The 27,834-nt window shown below is 33.4% G+C and overlaps 1 non-coding gene across 1 annotated transcript; it reads right to left on the reverse strand.

The window, feature by feature from the left end:
• Positions 1-19,720: 19,720 nt before the first annotated feature.
• LOC139845797 (small nucleolar RNA R71) lies at positions 19,721-19,827 on the reverse strand. Its single transcript, XR_011758553.1, has one exon. It is a non-coding gene; the product is annotated as a small nucleolar RNA R71 (small nucleolar RNA).
• Positions 19,828-27,834: the final 8,007 nt, after the last annotated feature.

Below are 27,834 nucleotides of genomic sequence, written 5' to 3' on the forward strand. Positions count from 1 at the left end.
ATTAAGAGCTTCCGCTGTCACATACTTAAATAAGGACGAGATTTGGAGTCCATGCTTGTATGATATTGTGTAAAAACTGCATTCAAGAAACTTATTTTGTTGTAACATATTTGTATTGTAAACCATTATGTAATGGTCGTGTGTAAACAGGATATTTTAGATTATCATTATTTGATAATCTACGTAAAGCTTTTTAAACCTTTATTGATGAAATAAAGGTTATGGTTTGTTTTAAAATGAATGCAGTCTTTGAAAAACGTCTCATATAGAGGTCAAAACCTCGCAACGAAATCAATTAATATGGAACGTTTTTAATCAATAAGAACGGGACATTTCAGTTGGTATCAGAGCGTTGGTCTTAGAGAACCAGAATTTTGCATTAGTGTGTCTTATCGAGTTTGTTAGGATGCATTAGTGAGTCTGGACATCGACCGTGTTTACTTGAAACATGATTGCTTAACATTTTTGTTGGAAACTATATATTATTAACATGTATATATTATGTGATATATTAATCTCTTAACATGTTTGATATTGTGTGATAGATGTCTACCTCTAGAACAAGTCCCATTGACTCACCTAATAATAATGAAGAGTCAAATGTAAATTGGAATGATTCGTGGACTGATTCACAAGTTCCCGAAGAGGAACCGGAAGAAGAGTCGGAACCGGAAGAAGAATCGGAACCGGAAGAAGAATAGGAACCGGATGAAAAAATAGAACCGGTGGGGGAAATAATAAAACGGTTAAGTAAAAGAAAATCCTCAACCAACCGACCAAGGTTAATTATGGTCAATGGTGTTTCTGCCAAGGAAGCAAAATATTGGGAGGATTACCAATTCTCCGATGAATCGGATTCCGACGAGAATTCCGATGATGTTATAGAAATTACCCCAACTGAATTTAAAAAGGCAAAAGAAAATAATAAGGGAAAGGGCATAGAAATAGAGAAATCTAATTCCAACCCCGATGAACTTTATATGTATCGTCAACCCCCGAAGTCCTTAAGTTGTAACAATGACCCGGGAACCTCTAAACCACCAGGTTTTTCTAAACCAATGTGGATAACGACGGCTCGTATTAGGGGAAAATCATATATCCCTAGAAACTTGGCAAAACGAACCAAAACCGAAGAAGAAGAAACAAGCGAGTCGGAATAAGATAGTTGTATTCATGTGGTGTAATATATGTAATATAGTGTGCTTATGCTTTATGATATATGTAAAAATTGCTTGTATTAATAAGTATTTTTTTTATGAATCTAACTCTTGTCTATTTTACAGTATAAAAATGCAAAATGGATAGACAACCCAATATTTTAAGAGACCTACCCGGAGACATGATTGATGAAATCTTGTCTAGAGTCGGTCAGAATTCCTCGGCACAACTATTTAAGGCGAGATCAGTTTGTAAGACATTCGAAGAACGTTCCAAGAATGTCTTGGTTTATAAGAGACTTTCGTTTGAAAGATGGGGGATATCACATTGGGAAACCCATAAGTTACGATGTGTTTACTTTGACGCATATATTGCGGGGAACCCAAATGCTATTTTACGCAACGGGTTAAGAAATTATTTTGACTCAATGTATCCGAATATAGGACTTCATGATTTAGAAAAAGCGGCTAACATGCAACATAAAGAAGCATGCTATGCTTATGGGTTAGTAATGTTCGCTTCTCACCAAAGTGAGAAAAAGAACATCGGGCTACAGCTATTAAACAAAACGTTCCCACAAGTGACGGAGTCGGTAATTGGGGTAAGAAATGAGGTTTTTAGATTGTTACGGCACTGTTGGACATTACGTAACCCTCGTCCCTTTGACGACGTTACTACACGCTGTCTTATCAACGGCCATAACATTTATGTTCCACAAGACCAAGGATGGGAAGTAGTCCTAGTAAAACCAGAATGCATGACCTGTTTCTGGACGTATGAATTACGTGTCTTTATTTCCTTTGCTGAACGACTTGTGTACTAGCTAGAATTATCTTCACAACTATCTTGTATCAAAGTTATTGTGTGCTATATTTCATGCTTTATGTAAAATAAGCGATATTGTAAGTTTGTAAAATATTGTATAAAAGTTTGAACGCGAAATATTATTATAATCAGTTTTTCATATAGAATTGTAGTAGTTGAATTGTATATTAGCTACTAAGTATGAACTTAACGGGTAGGTACTACCCGAATTTAAACTTATAAAACGCTAATATGAAGAAAAAGCTTTTATAAATGAGTTCATATTATGCTACGAAATACTATTAACTACTCTTAATATTCTGTATGATTAACTTGTTCCATTTAACTATTTTGAAGGAAATGGCACCGACTACTCGACACACCGTGAATATGAATGAAGAGGAATTTCGTACTTTTCTAGCTTCAAACATAGCCGCAGTACAGGCTGCGCTACATACCAACAATAACCTTGGATCTAGTAGTACAGGAAATCGTGTAGGATGCACCTACAAAGAATTCACTGCCTGCAAACCTTTGGAATTTGATGGAACCGAAGGACCGATCGGATTGAAACGGTGGACCGAGAAGGTTGAATCGGTGTTTGCCATAAGTAAGTGTACTGAAGAGGACAAAGTGAAGTACGCTACGCATACCTTCACAGGTTCTGCGTTAACATGGTGGAATACCTATCTAGAGCAAGTGGGACAAGACGATGCGTACGCACTACCGTGGTCAGCATTCAAGCACTTGATGAACGAGAAGTACCGTCCCAGAACCGAGGTCAATAAGCTCAAGACATAACTTAGAGGGTTACGAACCCAAGGATTTGATATTACCACGTACGAAAGACGATTCACAGAATTGTGCCTATTGTGTCCGGGAGCGTTCGAAGATGAGGAAGAGAAGATCGACGCGTTTGTGAAAGAATTACCGGAAAGAATCCAAGAAGATATAAGTTCACACGAGCCCGCCTCCATACAACAGGCATGTAGAATGGCTCACAAACTAGTGAACCAGATTGAAGAAAGAATTAAAGAACAGACTGCTGAAGAGGCCAATGTGAAGCAAGTCAAAAGAAAGTGGGAGGAAAACGGTGATAAGAATCACCAATACAACAACAACAGCAATTACAACAATAATCGCAACAATTATCCCAACAATCGCAGCATCAATCGCAACTACAACAAACGGCCCAACAACAACAACAACAACAACATCAACTACAACAATCATCCCAACAACAATAATAACCGCAACAACAACAACAATCAGAAGCAGCTATGCCAAAGGTGTGAAAAGTATCACTCGGGGTTCTGCACCAAATTTTGCAATAAGTGTAAAAGAAATGGTCATAGCGCGGCGAAGTGTGAGGTCTACGGACCAGGGGTTAATAGAACGAAAGGAACAAATGGTGTCGGAATGAGTAATGGTGGAGCAAGTAGTGTCGGAGCAAGTTATGCCAATGTAGTTTGTTATAAATGTGGAAAACCGGGCCACATTATTAGAAATTGCCCGAACCAGGAGAACACGAATGGACAAGGCCGCGGAAGAGTTTTCAATATTAATGCGGCAGAGGCACAGGAAGACCCGGAGCTTGTTACGGGTACGTTTCTTATTGACAATAAATCTGCTTACGTTTTATTTGATTCGGGTGCGGATAGAAGCTATATGAGTAGAGATTTTTGTGCTAAATTAAGTTGTCCATTGACGCCTTTGGATAGTAAATTTTTACTCGAATTAGCAAATGGTAAATTAATTTCAGCAGATAATATATGTCGGAATCGAGAAATTAAACTGGTTAGCGAAACATTTAAGATTGACTTGATACCAGTAGAGTTAGGGAGTTTTGATGTGATAATCGGTATGGACTGGTTGAAAGAAGTGAAAGCAGAGATCGTTTGTTACAAAAATGCAATTCGCATTATACGAGAAAAAGGAAAACCCTTAATGGTGTACGGAGAAAAGGGCAACACGAAGCTACATCTTATTAGTAATTTGAAGGCACAAAAACTAATAAGAAAAGGTTGCTATGCTGTTCTAGCACACGTCGAGAAAGTACAAACTGAAGAAAAGAGCATCAATGATGTTCCCGTCGCAAAAGAATTTCCCGATGTATTTCCGAAAGAATTCCCGGGATTACCCCCACATCGATCCGTTGAATTTCAAATAGATCTTGTACCAGGAGCTGCACCAATAGCTCGTGCTCCTTACAGACTCGCACCCAGTGAGATGAAAGAACTGCAAAGCCAATTACAAGAACTTTTAGAGCGTGGTTTCATTCGACCAAGCACATCACCGTGGGGAGCTCCTGTTTTGTTTGTCAAGAAGAAAGATGGTACATTCAGGTTGTGTATCGACTACCGAGAGTTGAACAAACTTACCATCAAGAACCGCTACCCACTACCGAAAATCGACGACTTATTTGATCAACTACAAGGCTCGTCTGTTTATTCAAAGATTGACTTACGTTCCGGGTATCATCAAATGCGGGTGAAAGAAGATGATATTCCAAAGACTGCTTTCAGAACACGTTACGGTCATTACGAGTTTATGGTCATGCCATTTGGTTTAACTAATGCACCAGCTGTGTTCATGGACCTTATGAACCGAGTGTGTGGACCATACCTTGACAAGTTTGTCATTGTTTTCATTGATGACATACTTATTTACTCAAAGAATGACCAAGAACACGGTGAACATTTGAGAAAGGTGTTAGAAGTATTGAGGAAGGAAGAATTGTACGCTAAATTTTCAAAGTGTGCATTTTGGTTGGAAGAAGTTCAATTCCTCGGTCACATAGTGAACAAAGAAGGTATTAAGGTGGATCCGGCAAAGATAGAAACTGTTGAAAAGTGGGAAACACCGAAAACTCCGAAACACATACGCCAATTTTTAGGACTAGCTGGTTACTACAGAAGGTTCATCCAAGACTTTTCCAGAATAGCAAAACCCTTGACTGCATTAACGCATAAAGGGAAGAAATTTGAATGGAATGATGAACAAGAGAAAGCGTTTCAGTTATTGAAGAAAAAGCTAACTACGGCACCTATATTGTCATTGCCTGAAGGGAATGATGATTTTGTGATTTATTGTGACGCATCAAAGCAAGGTATCGGTTGTGTATTAATGCAACGAACGAAGGTGATTGCTTATGCGTCTAGACAATTGAAGATTCACGAACAAAATTATACGACGCATGATTTGGAATTAGGCGCGGTTGTTTTTGCATTAAAGACTTGGAGGCACTACTTATATGGGGTCAAAAGTATTATATATACCGACCACAAAAGTCTTCAACACATATTTAATCAGAAACAACTGAATATGAGGCAGCGTAGGTGGATTGAATTATTGAATGATTACGACTTTGAGATTCGTTACCACCCGGGGAAGGCAAATGTGGTAGCCGATGCCTTGAGCAGGAAGGACAGAGAACCCATTCGAGTAAAATCAATGAATATAATGATTCATAATAACCTTACTACTCAAATAAAGGAGGCGCAACAAGGAGTTTTAAAAGAGGGAAATTTAAAGGATGAAATACCCAAAGGATCGGAGAAGCATCTTAATATTCAGGAAGACGGAACCCGGTATAGGGCTGAAAGGATTTGGGTACCAAAATTTGGAGATATGAGAGAAATGGTACTTAGAGAAGCTCATAAAACCAGATACTCAATACATCCTGGAACGGGGAAGATGTACAAGGATCTCAAGAAACATTTTTGGTGGCCGGGTATGAAAGCCGATGTTGCTAAATACGTAGGCGAATGTTTGACATGTTCTAAGGTCAAAGCTGAGCATCAGAAACCATCAGGTCTACTTCAACAACCCGAAATCCCAGAATGGAAATGGGAAAATATTACCATGGATTTCATCACTAAATTGCCAAGGACTGCAAGTGGTTTTGATACTATTTGGGTAATAGTTGATCGTCTCACCAAATCAGCACACTTCCTGCCAATAAGAGAAGATGACAAGATGGAGAAGTTAGCACGAATGTATTTGAAGGAAGTCGTCTCCAGACATGGAATACCAATCTCTATTATCTCTGATAGGGATGGCAGATTTATTTCAAGATTCTGGCAGACATTACAGCAAGCATTAGGAACTCGTCTAGACATGAGTACTGCCTATCATCCACAAACTGATGGGCAGAGCGAAAGGACGATACAAACGCTTGAAGACATGCTACGAGCATGTGTTATTGATTTCGGAAACAGTTGGGATCGACATCTACCGTTAGCAGAATTTTCCTACAACAACAGCTACCATTCAAGCATTGAGATGGCGCCGTTTGAAGCACTTTATGGTAGAAAGTGCAGGTCTCCGATTTGTTGGAGTGAAGTGGGGGATAGACAGATTACGGGTCCGGAGATTATACAAGAAACTACCGAGAAGATCATCCAAATTCAACAACGGTTGAAAACCGCCCAGAGTCGACAAAAGAGCTACGCTGACATTAAAAGAAAAGATATAGAATTTGAAATTGGAGAGATGGTCATGCTTAAAGTTGCACCTTGGAAAGGCGTTGTTCGATTTGGTAAACGAGGGAAATTAAATCCAAGGTATATTGGACCATTCAAGATTATTGATCGTGTCGGACCAGTAGCTTACCGACTTGAGTTACCTCAACAACTCGCGGCTGTACATAACACTTTCCACGTCTCGAATTTGAAGAAATGTTTTGCTAAAGAAGATCTCACTATTCCGTTAGATGAAATCCAAATCAACGAAAAACTTCAATTCATCGAAGAACCCGTCGAAATAATGGATCGTGAGGTTAAAAGACTTAAGCAAAACAAGATACCAATTGTTAAGGTTCGATGGAATGCTCTTAGAGGACCCGAGTTCACCTGGGAGTGTGAAGATCAGATGAAGAAGAAATACCCGCATCTATTTCCAGAAGATTCGTCAACACCTTCAACAGCTTAAAATTTCGGGACGAAATTTATTTAACGGGTAGGTACTGTAGTGACCCGAACTTTTCCATGTTTATATATATTAATTGAGATTGATATTTGCATGATTAAATGTTTCCAACATGTTAAGCAATCAAACTTGTTAAGACTTGATTAATTGAAATATGTTTCATATAGACAATTGACCACCCAAGTTGACCGGTGATTCACGAACGTTAAAACTTGTAAAAACTATATGATGACATATATATGGATATATATATATAGTTAACATGATACTATGATAAGTAAACATATCATTAAGTATATTAACAATGAACTACATATGTAAAAACAAGACTACTAACTTAATGATTTTTAAACGAGACATATATGTAACGATTATCGTTGTAAAGACATTTAATGTATATATATCATATTAAGAGATATTCATACATGATAATATCATGATAATATAATAATTTAAAATCTCATTTGATATTATAAACATTGGGTTAACAACATTTAACAAGACCGTTAACCTAAAGGTTTAAAAACAACACTTACATGTAACGACTAACGATGACTTAACGACTCAGTTAAAATGTATATACATGTAGTGTTTTAATATGTATTTATACACTTTTGAAAGACTTCAATACACTTATCAAAATACTTCTACTTAACAAAAATGCTTACAATTACATCCTCGTTCAGTTTCATCAACAATTCTACTCGTATGCACCCGTATTCGTACTCGTACAATACACAGCTTTTAGATGTATGTACTATTGGTATATACACTCCAATGATCAGCTCTTAGCAGCCCATGTGAGTCACCTAACACAAGTGGGAACCATCATTTGGCAACTAGCATGAAATATCTCATAAAATTACAAAAATATGAGTAATCATTCATGACTTATTTACATGAAAACAAAATTACATATCCTTTATATCTAATCCATACACCAACGACCAAAAACACCTACAAACACTTTCATTCTTCAATTTTCTTCATCTAATTGATATCTCTCAAGTTCTATCTTCAAGTTCTAAGTGTTCTTCATATATTCTACAAGTTCTAGTTACATAAAATCAAGAATACTTTCAAGTTTGCTAGCTCACTTCCAATCTTGTAAGGTGATCATCCAACCTCAAGAAATCTTTGTTTCTTACAGTAGGTTATCATTCTAATACAAGGTAATAATCATATTCAAACTTTGGTTCAATTTCTATAACTATAACAATCTTATTTCAAGTGATGATCTTACTTGAACTTGTTTTCGTGTCATGATTCTGCTTCAAGAACTTCGAGCCATCCAAGGATCCGTTGAAGCTAGATCCATTTTTCTCTTTTCCAGTAGGTTTATCCAAGGAAATTAAGGTAGTAATGATGTTCATAACATCATTCGATTCATACGTATAAAGCTATCTTATTCGAAGGTTTAAACTTGTAATCACTAGAACATAGTTTAGTTAATTCTAAACTTGTTCGCAAACAAAAGTTAATCCTTCTAACTTGACTTTTAAAATCAACTAAACACATGTTCTATATCTATATGATATGCTAACTTAATGATTTAAAACCTGAAAACACGAAAAACACCGTAAAACCGGATTTACGCCGTCGTAGTAACACCGCGGGCTGTTTTGGGTTAGTTAGTTAAAAACTATGATAAACTTTGATTTAAAATTTGTTATTCTGAGAAAATTATTTTTATTATGAACATGAAACTATATCCAAAAATTATGGTTAAACTCAAAGTGGAAGTATGTTTTCTAAAATGGTCATCTAGACGTCGTTCTTTCGACTGAAATGACTACCTTTACAAAAATGACTTGTAACTTATTTTTCCGACTATAAACCTATACTTTTTCTGTTTATATTCATAAAATAGAGTTCAATATGAAACCATAGCAATTTGATTCACTCAAAACGGATTTAAAATGAAGAAGTTATGGGTAAAACAAGATTGGATAATTTTTCTCATTTTAGCTACGTGAAAATTGGTAACAAATCTATTCCAACCATAACTTAATCAACTTGTATTGTATATTATGTAATCTTGAGATACCATAGACACGTATACAATGTTTCGACCTATCATGTCGACACATCTATATATATTTCGGAACAACCATAGACACTCTATATGTGAATGTTGGAGTTAGCTATACAGGGTTGAGGTTGATTCCAAAATATATATAGTTTGAGTTGTGATCAATACTGAGATACGTATACACTGGGTCGTGGATTGATTCAAGATAATATTTATCGATTTATTTCTGTACATCTAACTGTGGACAACTAGTTGTAGGTTACTAACGAGGACAGCTGACTTAAGAAACTTAAAACATCAAAATATATTAAAAGTGTTGTAAATATATTTTGAACATACTTTGATATATATGTATATATTGTTATAGGTTTGTGAATCAACCAGTGGCCAAGTCTTACTTCCCGACGAAGTAAAAATCTGTGAAAGTGAGTTATAGTCCCACTTTTAAAATCTAATATTTTTGGGATAAGAATACATGCAGGTTTTATAAATGATTTACAAAATAGACACAAGTACGTGAAACTACATTCTATGGTTGAATTATCGAAATCGAATATGCCCCTTTTTATTAAGTCTGGTAATCTAAGAATTAGGGAACAGACACCCTAATTGACGCGAATCCTAAAGATAGATCTATTGGGCCTAACAAACCCCATCCAAAGTACCGGATGCTTTAGTACTTCGAAATTTATATCATATCCGAAGGGTGTCCCGGAATGATGGGGATATTCTTATATATGCATCTTGTTAATGTCGGTTACCAGGTATTCACCATATGAATGATTTTTATCTCTATGTATGGGATGTGTATTGAAATATGAAATCTTGTGGTCTATTATTATGATTTGATATATATAGGTTAAACCTATAACTCACCAACATTTTTGTTGACGTTTTAAGCATGTTTATTCTCAGGTGATTATTAAGAGCTTCCGCTGTCACATACTTAAATAAGGACGAGATTTGGAGTCCATGCTTGTATGATATTGTGTAAAAACTGCATTCAAGAAACTTATTTTGTTGTAACATATTTGTATTGTAAACCATTATGTAATGGTCGTGTGTAAACAGGATATTTTAGATTATCATTATTTGATAATCTACGTAAAGCTTTTTAAACCTTTATTGATGAAATAAAGGTTATGGTTTGTTTTAAAATGAATGCAGTCTTTGAAAAACGTCTCATATAGAGGTCAAAACCTCGCAACAAAATCAATTAATATGGAACGTTTTTAATCAATAAGAACGGGACATTTCAGAAATGACATGATAAAAGAATCAGAAGTTCAAAAGAATTTAAGGAAGGAGACAAAGTTCTTCTTTTCAATTCACGATTCAAGCTATTTCCTGGAAAATTGAAATCAAGATGGTCTGGACCATTCATAGTCAAAAGAGTTTTCCCATACGGAACAGTAGAATTAATAAATTCAAATGGGATTGAATTTAAGGTTAATGGTCACAGAGTTAAACATTACATAGATAGTCTGATGGAAGTCGACAACGAAGTTAATCACAATTTCGACACCACAGCTAACTAAGTGTGGGGAGAATCAAGTCTTTTAAAGGATAATATGTATTTCTGTTAGAGTTAGATTTTCTGTTTTCGTGTAGTTATCGAAAATGGAACCCGAATGGTCTTTCCCTAACAGACCCTAAAGAACTAGTCTTCTCCCCCCATTCTGAATTTTTATTTTTTTAGGTTTTACAAAATGAAGACTTCCTGTGAATTAAACCATGGTCTAATGCTACACGCTTTGATTACTAAACGTAATAATGACACCCTTCCAAGTGAAATAGTATCATTAATCAGAGGCAAATTGGACGAAGTAAGAAAAGAATCTAGATGCGAAAATAATAAGTTACAATTTGGTAAAGGAAAATCAAAATTCGCAGCGAAAAGAAGAGCACGACACCTTGAAAGATGTCACAAATGCGGAAAATGGTCACACGAAGGTAAATGTTCAAATAATCAAACCTATCCAAACACCGAATTTGTTACGCTACGCAGAGATGGACCGTTCATATGTTTAGAAGAAAAAACGTTGAATGCTCGAGGTTACGCCTATGTAGCCATGGAAAACCAATTAGTCCGACTATCTTATAAGTGGGCTAGAGCATATCACTAAGAAATCTCTTTCACAGGTAAGTTTGTACAGTTTTCATTTTTATTTTTATTTTTTTTAACCTTTTGATAATAAACGCTAATTTGTTCGCTATAAAGTATTAAATTGGTATTCGATAAAATTAGGTCTTGCGACCGAAATTATTGATATCATACAAAAATTTATTACATCACTGCGAACTTTACCGTTTATTCTTAAGGTATAAATATCTTTAATCAATCAACCCAAAATATTTCAAAAATTCGTCATGAGTTAAATTAGGTTATGAAACCGAAATTACTTTACCGAAAAGAGGGGCGTATGTTTTTGATAATATTTGATTGATTAAAGTGGGATAAAAGACCAAAAAGATTTTTAATTTTATTTTTACTTTGTTTTTAAAATTAATATTAAAATAATATTATAAACTTGTTAAAAAATTAATATATATTTAAAATTGTAAATATTTGAAAAATTAATATTTTTAATATAAATTTGTATGAAAACAAAAATATAATTTAAGTTTGGTGTGAATTTTTAATTTTATGCATTTTAAATTTAAGTTTGGTGTGAATTTAAAAACCAAAATTTACTTTATTTCTCTAAGTTAAAAATATGATTTTTAAAATTCGTCGTAAGTTGAAGACTAGGTCATTGAACCGAAATTGCTTTACCCGAGGGAGGGACGAGAACTTTTAATATCATTATTTTTAATCTTATTAAACTAAAGTAAGCCAAAAACATTAAAAAACCCAAAAATCTTTGCTTTTAAAACCGCGCTTAAAAATGACAAATTTTAAAATTTTTGTCAAGGGACAGACTAGGACATCGTTCCAAAACGCCCTCATCCTAAAAAGAAACAAATTTTTTAAAATTTAATTTAATTTATGTTTTATTAGTATAAGGTTTTAATTTAAAAAAAATGAAAAACAAATGTGATGTAACAACAAGACGAAATGAACAAATGAGGTGCACCATTTATCATTCAGCAAACAAACGCCAATATGTTTGGAAACTTTGGTAAAATTTAATCATTTTTCTACGCTAATCACCCTCAATAATTTAAATTGTTACTGATTTCTTGCAAATGAGGGCATTGCAAGATCTTAAGTGTGGGAAGGGGTTAAATTCTTTCGGATTTAAAAAAAAAAAATTGATTTAAACACTTGGTTACCATTAAAAATACTAGTAACGCAGTAGTTGTATTAGAATCTAGTGCTCTCTGATAATAAAGAACAGCCCTAGTCTTATATACTGACTACCCACTTCTAGTAAAATTTTTCAAAATTTTCAATTAAATGAATTCAAAATCATGTTTATACATATTTATGAACGATAAAACTAGGTGTTAACACCGAAATTATTGTTACCTCGGAAAGGACATAAATTGAGAAACAAACCAAAATGTTAGAATTCATTTAAAATGGAATAGAGGACAATAAAAAGGCAAATAAAAGAAAATAAAAGCCAAATGTGGGAAAATTTACCAAGTTATTTAAAACATAAGTCACATATTTTTGTAACAAATAACTGAAGATACTTTTATTTTGGACGATTTTAATCAGTTTTACCCGATTTACTGTAATATATTTGAAAGAAAGATGGATCTACACGATGAATCAATTCCATCACTAAAAGGAAGTAAAGTCTTCCGAAAAAGAAACGCGCTTCTTGATTTAGGTCATGAAGTTGTCATCCAGACCAGCTGTAGGTTGACGAAAAATCTAGAAAATTCATCTCTAAAATCAGCAGGAAATCCACGGACCTCAGCATAAAACAGGGTCGCCAAGTGGTCAGACTTATCTTAACCATGAGAGGATCTGTCTTGTAAAATAGGGAGGACGCCGTGCAAATTAGCTGGATAAGACTAATGAATCAGATCCCCAGAAAGGATAATCTCCTTAAAGATCAAAAATCAGCTTTTAAGACTGATATTACTCCATCCTAGAGATTGACCTTAAAGATTGAGAATTCAAACTCATGGAATTCAATGATATCTAAACTCGAGCTAAACGAGAAAATATTTTGATCAAAATTACAAACCGATTTGTTTTCTGAAAACCCATTTTCAATGCGTTCATTACCATTGAACGTAAAATCCTAGGAATTCACCTGGAATTCATTAGGTCACCTGAACCAAATCGGGTGTCAACCGTAAGAACGGTGGTTGCATAGCATGGTCAAAGACAGGACCTTGTGCCAGACCGAAAAATTATAAGGGTGAGCTTTACTATTGCTCCTACAAAGGATAGTAATTGCATCCGATACGTTATAGACCATAATTAAAAGCATGTCAGGGGACATTGCCTTAACAGTTGCTTGTTCAACGCTTTCCTTTACAACCGGAAGGTAGTTTATCGAAAGGTAATATACAGAGCAAGTATACTGGACGTGTTGCTTTTCCAATACAAGGTTAGAAAGTGGGTGACACAAAACCGCAAGTTTTGAGCTAAAATTTTCAAATCTGAAACCCACCAAACCCACAAAAATAATTTGCAAACACCGGTGAAGGGTTAATCCGGAAAACTTATCTAGGGTAAAAGCTAGATTGAATTTTCAAAAAGATCAAATGTTTTCATAAAGATCCAATTTCCTTAAAGGATCTAAATTTTTATAGTCATGTGGGACTGTAAACCACAACGTTACTACCATTGTTCATACCGCCGTATAGAAATCACTGATGTACAAAGTGTGAAGAATAAAGAAGTGATTCTAGTATATTTCAAGACTATATTGCTTGAGGACAAGCAACGCTCAAGTGTGGGAATATTTGATAATGCTAAAAACGAACATATATTTCATAGCATTATTCCTCAAGAAAGACAAGCTTTTAGTTGCAGTTGTCCTATTTACAAGGAATATTCGTTTAAATATTAAAAGGTGAAGACAAAAGGCAGATTCGACAAATTGAAGACGCAAACGACCAAAAAGCTAAAAAGTACAAAGTACAAGCAAAGAGGTTCAAATTATTGATGATGAACGCCTAAAAATGACAAGAGTGCAAGCCGCAAAACGCAAAGTACAAGATATTAAATTATACGAAAGGACGTTCAAAAATCCGGAACCGAGACATGAACCAGCTTTCAACGTACGACGCAACGGACCGAAAGTTACAAATTAATTATGTATATAAATATAATATAATATATAATTAATTATATAAATTATATATTTATATTATATTTATATAATTAAATCCGTCGGCAGACTAAGATCCAAACTTGTGTGAGCTGGATTCCACAGCTCCGCACTCGCGGAGCTTTGAAGACAAAAACCTCCGCACTCGCGGAGGTCAAACAGTATTACGTGGGCCTATAAAAGGTCGAGCATTCGGTCGATTTTTTTACACACCTTTTTCATTTTCATCATACGTAAAATATATATATATATATATATATATATATATATATATATATATATATATATATTATAATTTTAATTTTAATCCTAATAATAAGGGTATGTTAGCGAATGTTGTAAGGGTGTAAGTCGAAATTCTGTCCGTGTAATGCTACGCTATTTTTAATCATTGTAAGTTATGTTCAACCTTTTTAATTTAATGTCTCGTAGCTAAGTTATTATTATGCTTATTTAAAACGAAGTAATCATGATGTTGGGCTAAATATTTAAATTTGGGTAATTGAGTTTTGTACCATAATTGGGGTTTGGACAAAAGAACGACACTTGTGGAAATTAGACTATGGGTTATTAATGGGCTTTATATTTGTTTAACTAAATGATAGTTTGTTAATTTTAATATAAAGATTTACAATTGGACATACCTATAAATAACCATATACACTCGATCGGACACGATGGGCGGGATATTTATAATTACGAATAATCGTTCATTTAACCGGACACGGGAATGGATTAATAGTCACTAGAATTATTAAAACAGGGGTGAAATTATGTACAAGGACACTTGGCATAATTGATAACAAAGTATTAAAACCTTGTTACAGTTTAAGTCCCCAATTAGTTGGAATATTTGACTTCGGGTATAAGGATAATTTGACGAGGATACTCGCACTTTATATTTATGACTGATGGACTGTTATGGACAAAAACCAGGCGGACAAATTGAATAATCCAGGACAAAGAACAATTAACCCATGGGCATAAAACTAAAATCAACGCGTCAAATATCATGATTACGGAAGTTTAAATAAGCATAATTCCTTTATTTTCATATTTAATTGCACTTCTAATTATCGCACTTTTATTTATTGTCATCGTATTTAATTGCACTTTTAATTTTCGTAATCTTTAATTATCATAATTTTATTTTATCGCACCTTTATTATTCGCAATTTCATTATCGTTATTTACTTTACGCTTTAAATTAAGTCTTTTATTTATTTAATATTTTACATTAGGTTTTAACTGCGACTAAAGTTTTAAAAATCGACAAACCGGTCATTAAACGGTAAAAACCCCTTTTTATAATAATAATATTACTTATATATATATATATATATATATATATATATATATATATATATATATATATATATATATGTATTTTTATAAATTAAAACTAATATAGCGTTAAGCTTTGTTTAAAAGATTCCCTGTGGAACGAACCGGACTTACTAAAAACTACACTACTGTACGATTAGGTACACTACCTATAAGTGTTGTAGCATGGTTTAGGTATATCCATTCTATAAATAAATAAATATCTTGTGTAAAATTGTATCGTATTTAATAGTTTTTCCTAGTAAAATATACGCTATTTCATATACGCCTCGCATAACATAAAAGACAAAAGACAGATTCAACGAATTGAAGATGCAAATAACCAAAAAGCTAAAAAGTACAAAGTACAATCAAAGTGGTTCAAATTATTGATGAGAAACGTCTCAAAATTACAAGAGTACAAGACGCAAAACGCAAAATACAAGATATTAAATTGTACGCAAGGACGTTCGAAAATCCGGAACCGGGACCAAAGTCAACTCTCAACTCTCGACGCAACGGACTAAAAATTACAAGTCAACTATGCACATAAATATAATATAATATTTAAATAATTCTTAAAATTATTTATATATTATATATATTTATATAAACCGTCGGCAGAATGCAAACAAACTCTTGTGAGCTGCAAAAAGGGGCCATGTGATCGCATGGCCTGGAGGCTATAACTCTATGCGATCGCATGATGAACAGTGACAGGTCAGGTCCTATAAAGTTCGCGAGTTTTGGACGAATTTTGACACCATCTTTTCCATCTATCTCTCACTCAACGTATATATATATATATATATATATATATATATATATATATATATATATATATATATATATATATATATATATATATATATATATATATGTATTTTAGTTTTAATTTTAATTTTAAATTCTAATAATAAGGGTATGTTAGCGAATATTGTAAGGGTGTAAGTCGAAATTCTGTCCGTGTAACGCTACGCTATTTTTAATCATTGTAAGTTATGTTCAACCTTTTTAAATTAATGTCTCGTAGCTAAGTTATTATTATACTTTTTTAATGCCGAAGTAATCATGATGTTGGGCTAAATATTAAAATTGAATAATTGGGCTTTGTACCATAATTGGGGTTTGGATAAAAGAACGACACTTGTAGAAATTAGACTATGGGCTATTAATGGGTTTTATATTAACTAAATGATACCTCGTTGATTTAATATATAGACTTATAATTTGACGTATTTATATATAACCACATACGCTTGACTGGGTACGGTGGGCGGGATATCTATAAATACCAATAATTGTTCATTTTACCGGACACGGAACTGGATTAATAGTTAATAGACTTGTTGAAACAAGGGTGGATTACATTCAAGGGTAATTGGGGTAATTGTTAATAAAGTAGTAAAACCTTGGTTTACACACAGTCGATAACCTGGTGTATTCATTAAACAAAGTATTAAGACCTTGTTACAATTCGAATCCCCAATTAGTTAGAATATTTGACTTCGGGAATAAGAATAATTTGACGAAGACTTCCGCATTTTATGATTATGACTGATGGACTATTATGGACAAATCCGTATGGACATATTGAATAATCCAGGACAAAGGACAATTAACCCATGAGAATAAATTAAAAATCAACACGTCAAACATCATGATTACGGAAGTTTAAATAAGCATAATTCTTTTATTTCATATTTAATTGCACTTTTAATTATCGCACTTTTATTTATTGTCATTTTATTTAATTGCACTTTTAATTAATGTTCTCTTTAATTATCGCAATTTTATTTTATCGCACTTTTATTTATCGCAATTTCATTATCGTTATTTACTTTACGCTTTAAATTAAGTTATATTTATTTTTAATATTTTACATTAGGTTTTAACTGCGACTAAAGTTTTAAAATTGACAAACCGGTCATTAAATGGTAAAAACCTCCTTTTATAATAATAATACTACTTATATATATTTTTAAATTTTTACAATTATAAGTTAAAAATATAGCGTTAAACTTGGCGAGTTCCCTGTGGACGAACCGGACTTTCTAAAAACTACACTACTGTACGATTAGGTACACTGCCTATAAGTGTTGTAGCAAGGTTTAGGTATTTCCACTCTATAAATAAATAAATAACTTGTGTAAAATTGTATCGTATTTAATAGTATTTTGTAGTAAAAATTAATACTATTTTGTATACACCTCTACGCACATCAAGTATTTTTGGCGCCGCTGCCGGGGACTTGCTTAAACGCCGGAAGTGCAACACTATATAAAAAAAATTTAGTTTACTTTTGTAAAAATACGCTTTTGTTAAAATACGTTTTAAATATTGAAAATATAAAAATATAAAAAGAAAAGAAAAACAAAAAAATTATACATTTTTAATAGTTTGTTAAATATATATAGAATTATAAAGTTTTTATTTTTATTTAAAAATTAAGTTTTTATTTAATTTTTACATATATTTTATATATATATTAAAACAGGAAATTAAAACAGAAAAAAAAAATTAAAAACACGAGGCCCGGTACTGTAGCAGCCCAACTCTGGCCCGAAACCCTAGCCCATGCGATCGCATGAACCCGAAGGCAAAAATCCATGCGACCGAATGAACGTTTCTGACACGCCACATTTCACTTCATGCTGCAATAATTACGTAATTATTATTATTATTATATATTTAAAACCCTAATTAGGGTTATATTTAATAATAATTTGTTTTAGTTTTATTTAATTTGTATTTTTAGTTTAATTAGTTTTTATAAATATATAAAATTAATAGTTTTATAAAATAAATAATATATAAAATAATATTTTTATAAAAATTGTACTTTTTATAACTTTAAGTTTATTTTTATATTTTGTATCTTTTTATTTATTTTAGCGTAATATTTGTATTTTTCGCTCGTAATTAGTTTTAAGTCATAGTTTTTGCCATAGTTATTTTTATTTCTAGATTTTTAGGCTTTGCCGTAAAATCACTTAAGTACTTTTTCTTTAGACTAAGATTTAGGTGCTTTAGAATTTTGTGACGTCGTTTTTATATTTTAGTACCTTTTTAAGTTATTGCCATTTGGGATATAGTATTTCTTTTAAACTTTAATATTTTTAGACGCAAATTTTAATTCTTAGTTTTTAGTTCCTTTTTAAGTTTAGACACGCTACGTTCTTTTTATTATTTTTCGACTTTTTATTTTTCGACGTTTTCTGACGCGCTCTTTTTCTTTCTTATTTTTCGCCGCTCTAGTTTTTAGGACATAGAATTTTCTATTTCTTCTCTAAAATTTCTTTAAATTTCAACGAAAAATTATTTTAACGGTTAAATTGATAGACATTCAAAATTTTCTGCTTTGTAGTAATAGTTGGATTTGTTAGTGGCTGAGTTGTGAGCTTCCGATTTAAAGGGTTCTGGCTCCCTGATGCATCTATTGGCTATTCGAAACGTGGGCAAAAGCAGAAAAGTCTATTAATTTGATAACTTATATAATTTTATCTTTGATAACTAATAGGATATTCAGTGAATGCACCGAGCAAAACGTTCACCACCTTTCGTACGTTCACCACCTGTAACTCGATCAAGACATCTAGCCAATATTGTCGCCGTTGATTTTTCTTTAGAATCGTCGTCCAGTCAACCAAGTACTCCAATTCAAATTTTCGATAATCCATTTTTTGAACCCAACCTCACAATTGAGAATCCGGAGGATATTCAGGGACAATTCAGAGATCCTGAACCATTAATCTTTCCTCCGGAACCACCAATCATTCAAACAGAGATTGTTGAGGAACAACCCATTAAATCAGAATCCTATATTGATTCAGATTCAACAAATTCAATCATGGAAAATCTGGAACCTCTAAGTATGGAAGACCGAATGCGAGCTAAACGCACTGGCCAAGGTTACGCAATTACTCAACCTGACATTAATGCGCCAGATTATGAAATCAAAGGACAAATCCTACACATGGTGACTAATCAATGCCAATTTAGTGGTGCGCCGAAGGAAGATCCAAATGAACATCTTCGTACATTTAATAGGATCTGTACACTATTTAAAATCTGAGTAGTGTAGGATGAACAGATATATCTCATGTTATTTCCCTGGACTCTAAAGGGAGAAGCCAAAGATTGGTTAGAATTGTTACCTGAAGGGGCGATTGATACATGGGACGTTTTAGTTGAAAAATTTTTTAAACAATTCTTTCCAGCATCTAAAGCCGTAAGACTTCAAAGAGAAATTGTTACGTTCACACAAAAGCCAAATGAAACTCTGTATGAGGCATGGACAAGATTTAAAAAGTTATTAAGAGGATGTCCGCAACATGGTTTAGACACCTGTCAAATAGTACAAATATTCTACCAAGGATGCGACATCACTACAAGAAAAGACATTGATATAGCAGCTGGTGGTTCCATTATGAAGAAAACAGCAACTGATGCTTACAAAATTATTGATAACATTGCTTCCCACTCACATGAGTGGCACCAAGAAAAAGATATCGTTAGATCATCTAAAGCAGCTAGAGCTGATTCTAGCCATAACTTAGATTCCATTTCCGCAAAGATAGATGCTGTTGAGAGACGAATGGAAAAGATGACTAAAGATATTCACTCAATACGAATTAGTTGTGAGCAGTGTGGAGGACCACATTTAACAAAAGATTGTCTCAGTATTGAACTAACAATGGAACAAAGAGAGAATGTTTCATACATAAACCAAAGGCCTGGAAATAATTATCAGAATAATTATCAACCGCCAAGGCCAATCTACAATCAAAATCAGAATTATAACAGAAATGTTCCATACAACAACCAACAAGGTCCAAGCAATCAACAAGTATCCAATAATACTTACAACCAGCAAAGACCTATTTTTCAAAATAAACCACCACAAACCGATGATAAAAAGCCAAATTTAGAAGATATGATGTCAAAACTAGTTGAATCTAAAACTCAATTTTTCACATCTCAGAAACAAACCAATGAACAAAATGCTCAAGCATTTAGAAATCAACAAGCTTCGATTCAAAATTTGGAACAAGAAGTAAGTAACCTAGCAAGGTTAATAGGTAAAAGAAAATCGGGAAGTCTACCTAGTGATACAAATGCTAACCCCCGAAATGAAACAGCTAAAGCCATTACCACAAGAAGTGGTATTACACTTAAACCACCTCAAATACCTGTAATTTCTGATGAAGCTATTCCTACTCCACAAGAACCACAACCTGAGCAAGATAAGAAAACAGAACCGGTAGTTGAGAAGGTTAATGAGAATAACACAGTTAAGGCTAAACCTTATGTTAAACCATACCAACCACCACTTCCTTACCCGAGTAAAATGAGAAAAGAGAGACTTGAAGCCGAGCAATCCAAATTCTTGGATATGTTTAAACAAATAAATGTCAATCTTCCTTTCATTGATGTGATTTCAGGAATGCCGAGATATGCTAAATTCTTGAAAGATCTAATCACAAATAGAAAGAAAATGAAAGAACTCTTCACTATTATTATGAATGCTAATTGTTCTGCAGTGCTGTTGAATAAGATACCAGAAAAATTATCTGATCCAGGAAGTTTCACAATTCCATGTTTTCTGGGTAGTCTTAGTTCAATAGAAGCATTGACAGACTTAGGTGCTAGTATAAATTTAATGCCGTATTCACTATACGCTAAACTAGACCTCGGAGAATTGAAACTAACACGAATAAGCATACAACTAGCCGATCAATAAGTAAAATATCCTAGAGGGATAATGGAGAACATGCTAGTTAAAGTTGGTACTTTAGTATTTCCAGTAGATTTTGTTATTCTGGACAGGGAAGAAGATTCTCGAGTTCCTCTCATATTAGGAAGACCATTCTTAAACACGGCTAAAGCAATAATAGACGTGTTCGGTAAGAAAGTGACCCTAAGTATAGAGGTCGAGAGTGTTACCTTTTCTGTTGATAGAGCCATGCAACAACCGCAATCTGCAGATGATACATGTTATTATATTCATACTATAGATTCACATGCAGAATTGTTAGAAGAATTTCCAGAATTACAAGGAACAGGAGAATGTTCTTTAGGAGAAGGAACTGAACCAATTGAAGAAGCTGAAATGTTAGCTACACTTATGGCAAATGGATATGAACCAACAACAGAAGAAATTCAAATGCTAAAAGAAGAAGACAGATATCGATATAAATCATCGATAGAAGAACCACCGACATTAGAGTTAAAGCCACTTCCAAACCATTTGAAATACGCTTATTTACATGGTGAATCTGAATTACCTGTAATAATATCATCTTCTCTTACTGAAAATGAAAAATCTCAACTCATTTCTGTGCTAAAAGCTCATAAACCAGCTATTGCATGGAAGATTCATGATATAAAAGGCATAAGTCCTTCGTATTGAACACATAAAATCCTTATGGAAGAAGGTCATAAAACGTATGTGCAACGCCAACGAAGACTAAATCCTAATATGCAAGATGTTGTTAAGAAAGAAATTATTAAACTGCTAAATGCAGGTTTAATTTTTCCAATCTCTGATAGTCCATGTGTAAGCCCAGTTCAATGCGTACCTAAGAAGGGTGGCATGACTGTCATCACAAATGAGAAAAATGAGCTTATTCCTACTAGGACTGTAACAGGATGGTGTGTTTGTATTGATTATAGAAAATTAAATGACGCCACCAGAAAAGATCACTTTCCCTTTACCTTTATTGATCAAATGTTGGAAAGATTAGCCGGAAATAGTTACTATTGTTTTCTTGATGGTTTTTCCGGATATTTTCAAATTCCAATAGCACCCGAGGACCAAGAGAAAACCACGTTCACGTGCCCTTATGGTACTTTTGCTTACAAACGCATGCCATTTGGACTTTGCAACGCCCCTGAAACCTTTCAAAGGTGCATGATGGCGATTTTTCACGACATGATAGAAGAATGCATGGAAGTTTTCATGGATGACTTTTCAGTCTTCGGTGATACATTTGAAATATGTCTCGTTAATCTTGAACGAATGCTTATTACATGCGAACAATCAAATCTAGTAATTAATTGGGAGAAATGCCATTTCATGGTTAGAGAAGGCATCGTTCTTGGTCATAAAATTTCAAAGGAAGGAATTGAAGTGGACAGAGCTAAAGTAGATGTAATTGCTAAACTTCCACATCCCACCAATGTTAGAGGAGTTAGGAGTTTTCTAGGGCATGCCGATTTTTACCGACGTTTCATAAAAGATTTTTCTAAAATTGCCACTACTATGAATAAACTCCTAGAAAAGGATGCTCCATTCATCTTTTCAGATGAATGCATCAAATCTTTTAATATTCTTAAAGAAAAACTCACTAATACGCCGATCATGATAACTCCAAATTGGAATCTACCATTTGAACTAATGTGCGATGCAAGTGATTTTGCAATGGGAGCCGTTTTAGGACAAAGGATTAAAAAACGATTTCAACCTATTTATTATGCTAGTAAGACATTGCAAGGAGCACAAACAAATTATACAACTACTGAAAAAGAACTCCTTGCTATTGTCTTTGCTTTTGACAAATTTTGTTCATATCTCGTTCTAGCTAAAACGGTGGTCTATACCGACCATTCTGCTCTTAGATACCTATTTTCAAAACAAGATGCCAAACCGAGATTAATCCGTTGAATCTTACTCTTACAAGAATTCAATATTGAAATCCGAGACAAAATGGGAGCAGAAAATCTCGCCGCTGATCATCTTTCTCGTCTTGAAAATCCTGAATTAGAAGTTTTAAATGAATCGGCCATACAAGACAACTTTCCTGATGAATATCTATTGAAGATAGATTATAATGAAATTCTATGGTTTGCCGATTATGCAAACTACTTAGTATGTGGATTCCTTGAAAAAGGATTATCGTACCAAAAATGAAAGAAATTCTTTAGTGATATAAAACACTATTTCTGGGAAGATCCACATTTGTTTAAAAGTTGTCCCGATAGAATAATATGCCGATGTGTATTCGGAGATGAATCTAGTCAAATCTTAAACCATTGTCACACAGGACCAACAGGAGGGCATTATGGGCCTCAACTCACAGCAAGAAAAGTTTACGATGCTGGATTCTATTGACCTACAATTTTCAAAGATGCACACCTCCTTTGCAAATCCTGTGATGCATGTCAAAGGGCCGGAAAAATAAGTCAACGTGATGAAATGCCACAAAATGTCATTCAAGTATGTGAAATATTTGACATTTGGGGTATTTACTTTATGGGTCCATTTCCAAAATCTCATAATAATCTCTACATTCTCGTTGCCATTGATTATGTATCTAAATGGGCGGAAGCACAAGCTCTCCCAACTAATGATGCACGGGTTATAGTCAACTTTTTAAAATGTCTATTTGCTAGGTTTGGAACACCGAAAGCTTTAATAAGTGATCGGGGTACTCATTTTTGTAATAATCAACTTGAGAAAGTTCTCAAAAGATATGGAGTAACTCATAAAATCTCAACCGCTTATTATCCACAAACAAGTGGACAAGTTGAAAATACCAACCGAGCATTAAAAAGTATTCTAGAGAAAACCGTAGGATCAAATCCGAAGGAATGGTCCATGAAATTGGAGGATGCACTCTAGGCTTTTAGAACAGCCTACAAAACTCCAATTGGAACCACATCTTTTAGACTCGTTTACGGAAAAGCATGTCATCTTCCAGTAAAAATTGAACACAAAGCATTTTGGGCTTTGAAGACATGTAATCTTGATTTACATGAAGCTGGACGTCTACGATTAAGTCAACTAAACGAATTAGAAGAATTAAGACATGAAGCATACGAAAATTCGTTAATCTATAAGGAAAGAACGAATAAATGATATGATAAAAGAATCAGAAGTTCAAAAGAATTTAAAGAAGGAGACAGAGTTCTTCTTTTCAATTCACGATTCAAGCTATTTCCTGGAAAATTGAAATCAAGATGGTCTGGACCATTCATAGTCAAAAGAGTTTTCCCATACGGAACAGTAGAATTAATAAATTCAAATGGGATTGAATTTAAGGTTAATGGTCACAGAGTTAAACATTACATAGATAGTCTGATGGAAGTCGACAACGAAGTTAATCACAATTTCGACACCACAGCTAACTAAGTGTGGGGAGAATCAAGTCTTTTAAAGGATAATATGTATTTCTGTTAGAGTTACATATTCTGTTTTCGTGTAGTTCTCGAGAATGGAATCCGAATTGTCTTTCCCTAGCAGACACTAAAGAACTAGTCTTCTCCCCCCATTCTGAATTTTTATTTTTTTAGGTTTTACGAGATGAAGAATTCCTTTGATCTGAACCATGGTCTAATGCTACACGCTTTGATCACTAAACATAATAATGACACACTCCCGAGTGACCTGGTATCAGTAATAAGAGCCAAATTGGACAGAGTAAGAAAAGAACTCAGAAACGATCATAATAAGTTACATTTTGGTAAAGTAAAATCAAAATCCGCAGCAAAAAGAAGAGCACGACACCTTGAAAGATGTCATAAATACGGAAAATGGTCACACGAAGGAAAATGCTCGACGAATCAGACATATTCCAATACCGAGTTCGTTACTTTATGCAGAGAAGGACCGTTCATATATTTCGAAGAAAAATCATTGAATGCTCGAGGTTATGCCTATGTAGCTATGGAAAACCAATTAGTCTGACTATCTTATGAGTGGGCTAAAGCAGGTCACTGAGAATTCTATCTCACAAGTAAGTATGTACAGTTTTCATTTTTATTTTTATTGTTTTTAACCTTTTGATAATAAACGCTGAATCGTTCGCTATAAGGTATTAAATTGGTATTCAATAAAATTAGGTATGCGTAACCGAAATTATTGATATCATACAAAAATTTATTACATCACTGCGAAATTTACCGTTTATTCTTAAGGTATAAATATCTTTAATCAATCAAACCAAAATATTTCAAAAATTCGTCAGGAGTAAAACTAGGTCGTTGAACCGAAATTACTTTACCGAAAAGAGGGGCGTATATTTTTGATAATATTTGATTGATTAAAGTGGGATAAAAGACCAAAAAGATTTTTCATTTTAATTTTTACCTTGTTTTTAATTAATATATAAATATTAAATTATTAATGTAAATTTTTAAAATCAATATATTTAAGTTTTTAAGTATTTTAAAAATTAATATTTTTAATATAATTTTGTAAAATTAATGTACAAAAATATTAATATGAAATTTTATGCATTTTAAATTTAAGTTTGGTGTGAATTTAAAAACAAAAATTTACTTTATTTCATTAAGTTAAAAATTTGATATTTAAAATTCGTCTTGAGTTGAAAACTAGGTCGTTGAACCGAAATTGCTTTACCTGAAGGAGGGACGAGAAATTTTATTATCATTATTTTTAATCTTATTGAATTAAAGTATGCCAAAAACATTAAAAAAACCAAAAATCTTTTCTTTTAAAACAAACGCCAATATGTTTGGAAACTTTGGTAAAATTTAATCAATTTTCTACTCTAATCACCCTCAATAATTTAAATTGTTACTGATTTCTTGCAAATAAGGGCATTGCAAGATCTTAAGTGTGGAAATGGGTTAAATTCTTTCGGATTTTTAAATTTCTGACTTATACACTTGGTTACCATTAAAAATACTAGTAATGCAGTAGTTGTATTAGAATCTAGTGCTCTCTGATAATAAAGAACAGCCCTAGTCTTATATACTGACTACCAATTCTAGTAAAATTTTTTAAAATTTTCAATTAAATGAACTTAAAATCATGTTTATATATATTTATGAACGATAAAACTAGGTGTTAATACCGAAATTATTGTTACCTCGGAAAGGACATTAATTGAGAAACAACCCAAAATGTTAGAATTCATTTAAAATGGAATAGAGGACACTAAAAAGGCAAAGAAAGGAAAATAAAAGCCAAGTGTGGGAAAAATTTACCAAGTTATTTTGAACATATATCACATATTTCTGTAACAAATAATTGAAGATACTTTTGCTTTGGACTAAACTAATCAGTTTTACCCGATTTACGATAATATATTTGAAAGAAAGATGGAGCTACACGATGAATGAATTAAATCATTAAAAGGAAGTAAAGTCTTCCAAAAAAGAAACGTGCTTCTTGATTAAGGTCAGGAAGTTGTCGTCCAGACCAGTTGTAGAGTCTACGAAAAACCTTGAAAAGTTTTCTCTAAAATCAGCTGGAAATCCACGGACCTCAGCATCAAACAGGGTCGCCAAGTGGTCAGACTTATCCTAACCATGAGAAGATCTGTCTCGTAAAATGGGGAGGGCACCGTGCAAATTAGCTTGATAAGACTAATGAATCAGATCCTCAGAAAGGATAATCTCCTTAAAGATCAAAAATCAGCGTTTAAGACTGATATTACTCAATCCTATAGATTGACTTTTAAAGATTGAGAATTACAAACTCATAGAATTCGATGATATCTAAACTCGAGCTTGAACGAGAAAATATTTTGATAAAAATTACAAACCGATTTGTTTTCTGAAAACCCATTTTTAATGCGTTCATTACCATTGAACGTAAAATCCTAGGAATTCACCTGGAATTCATTAGGTCACCTGAACCAAATCGGGTGTCAACCGTAAGAACGGTGGTTGCATAGCATGGTCGAAGACAGGACCTTGTGCCAGACCGAAAAACTATAGGGTGAGCTTTACTATTACTCCTACAAAGGATAGTAATTGCATCTGACATGTTATAGACCATAATTAAAAGCATGTCAGGGGACATTGCCTTAACAGTTGCTTGTTCAACGCTTTCCTTTACAACCGGACGGTAGTTTATCGAAAGGTAATATACGAAGCAAGTATACTGGACGTGTTGCTTTCCTAATACAAGGTTAGCAAGTGGGTGACACAAAATCGCAAGTTTTGAGCTAAAATTTTCAAATCTGAAACCCACCAAACCCACAAAAATATTTTGCAAACACCGGTGAAGGGTTATTCCGGAAAACTTATCTAGGGTAAAAGCTAGATTGTATTTTCAAAAGATCAAATGTTTTCATAAAGATCCAATTTCCTTAAGGATCTAAATTTTCATAGTCATGTGGGACTGTAAACCACATCGTTACTACCATTGTTCATACTGCCGTATAAAAATCAATGATGTACATAGTGTGAAGAATAAAGAAGTGATTCTAATATTTTTATTTCAAGACTATATTGCTTGAGGACAAGCAACGCTCAAGTGTGGGAATATTTGATAATGCTAAAAACGAACATATATTTCATAGCATTATCCCTCAAGAAAGACAAGCTTTTAGTTGCAATTGTTCTATTTACAAGTGATATTTGTTTAAATAATAA

The sequence above is a fragment of the Rutidosis leptorrhynchoides genome, chromosome 4 (assembly GCF_046630445.1).
Source record: "Rutidosis leptorrhynchoides isolate AG116_Rl617_1_P2 chromosome 4, CSIRO_AGI_Rlap_v1, whole genome shotgun sequence".
Lineage (NCBI taxonomy): Eukaryota > Viridiplantae > Streptophyta > Magnoliopsida > Asterales > Asteraceae > Rutidosis > Rutidosis leptorrhynchoides.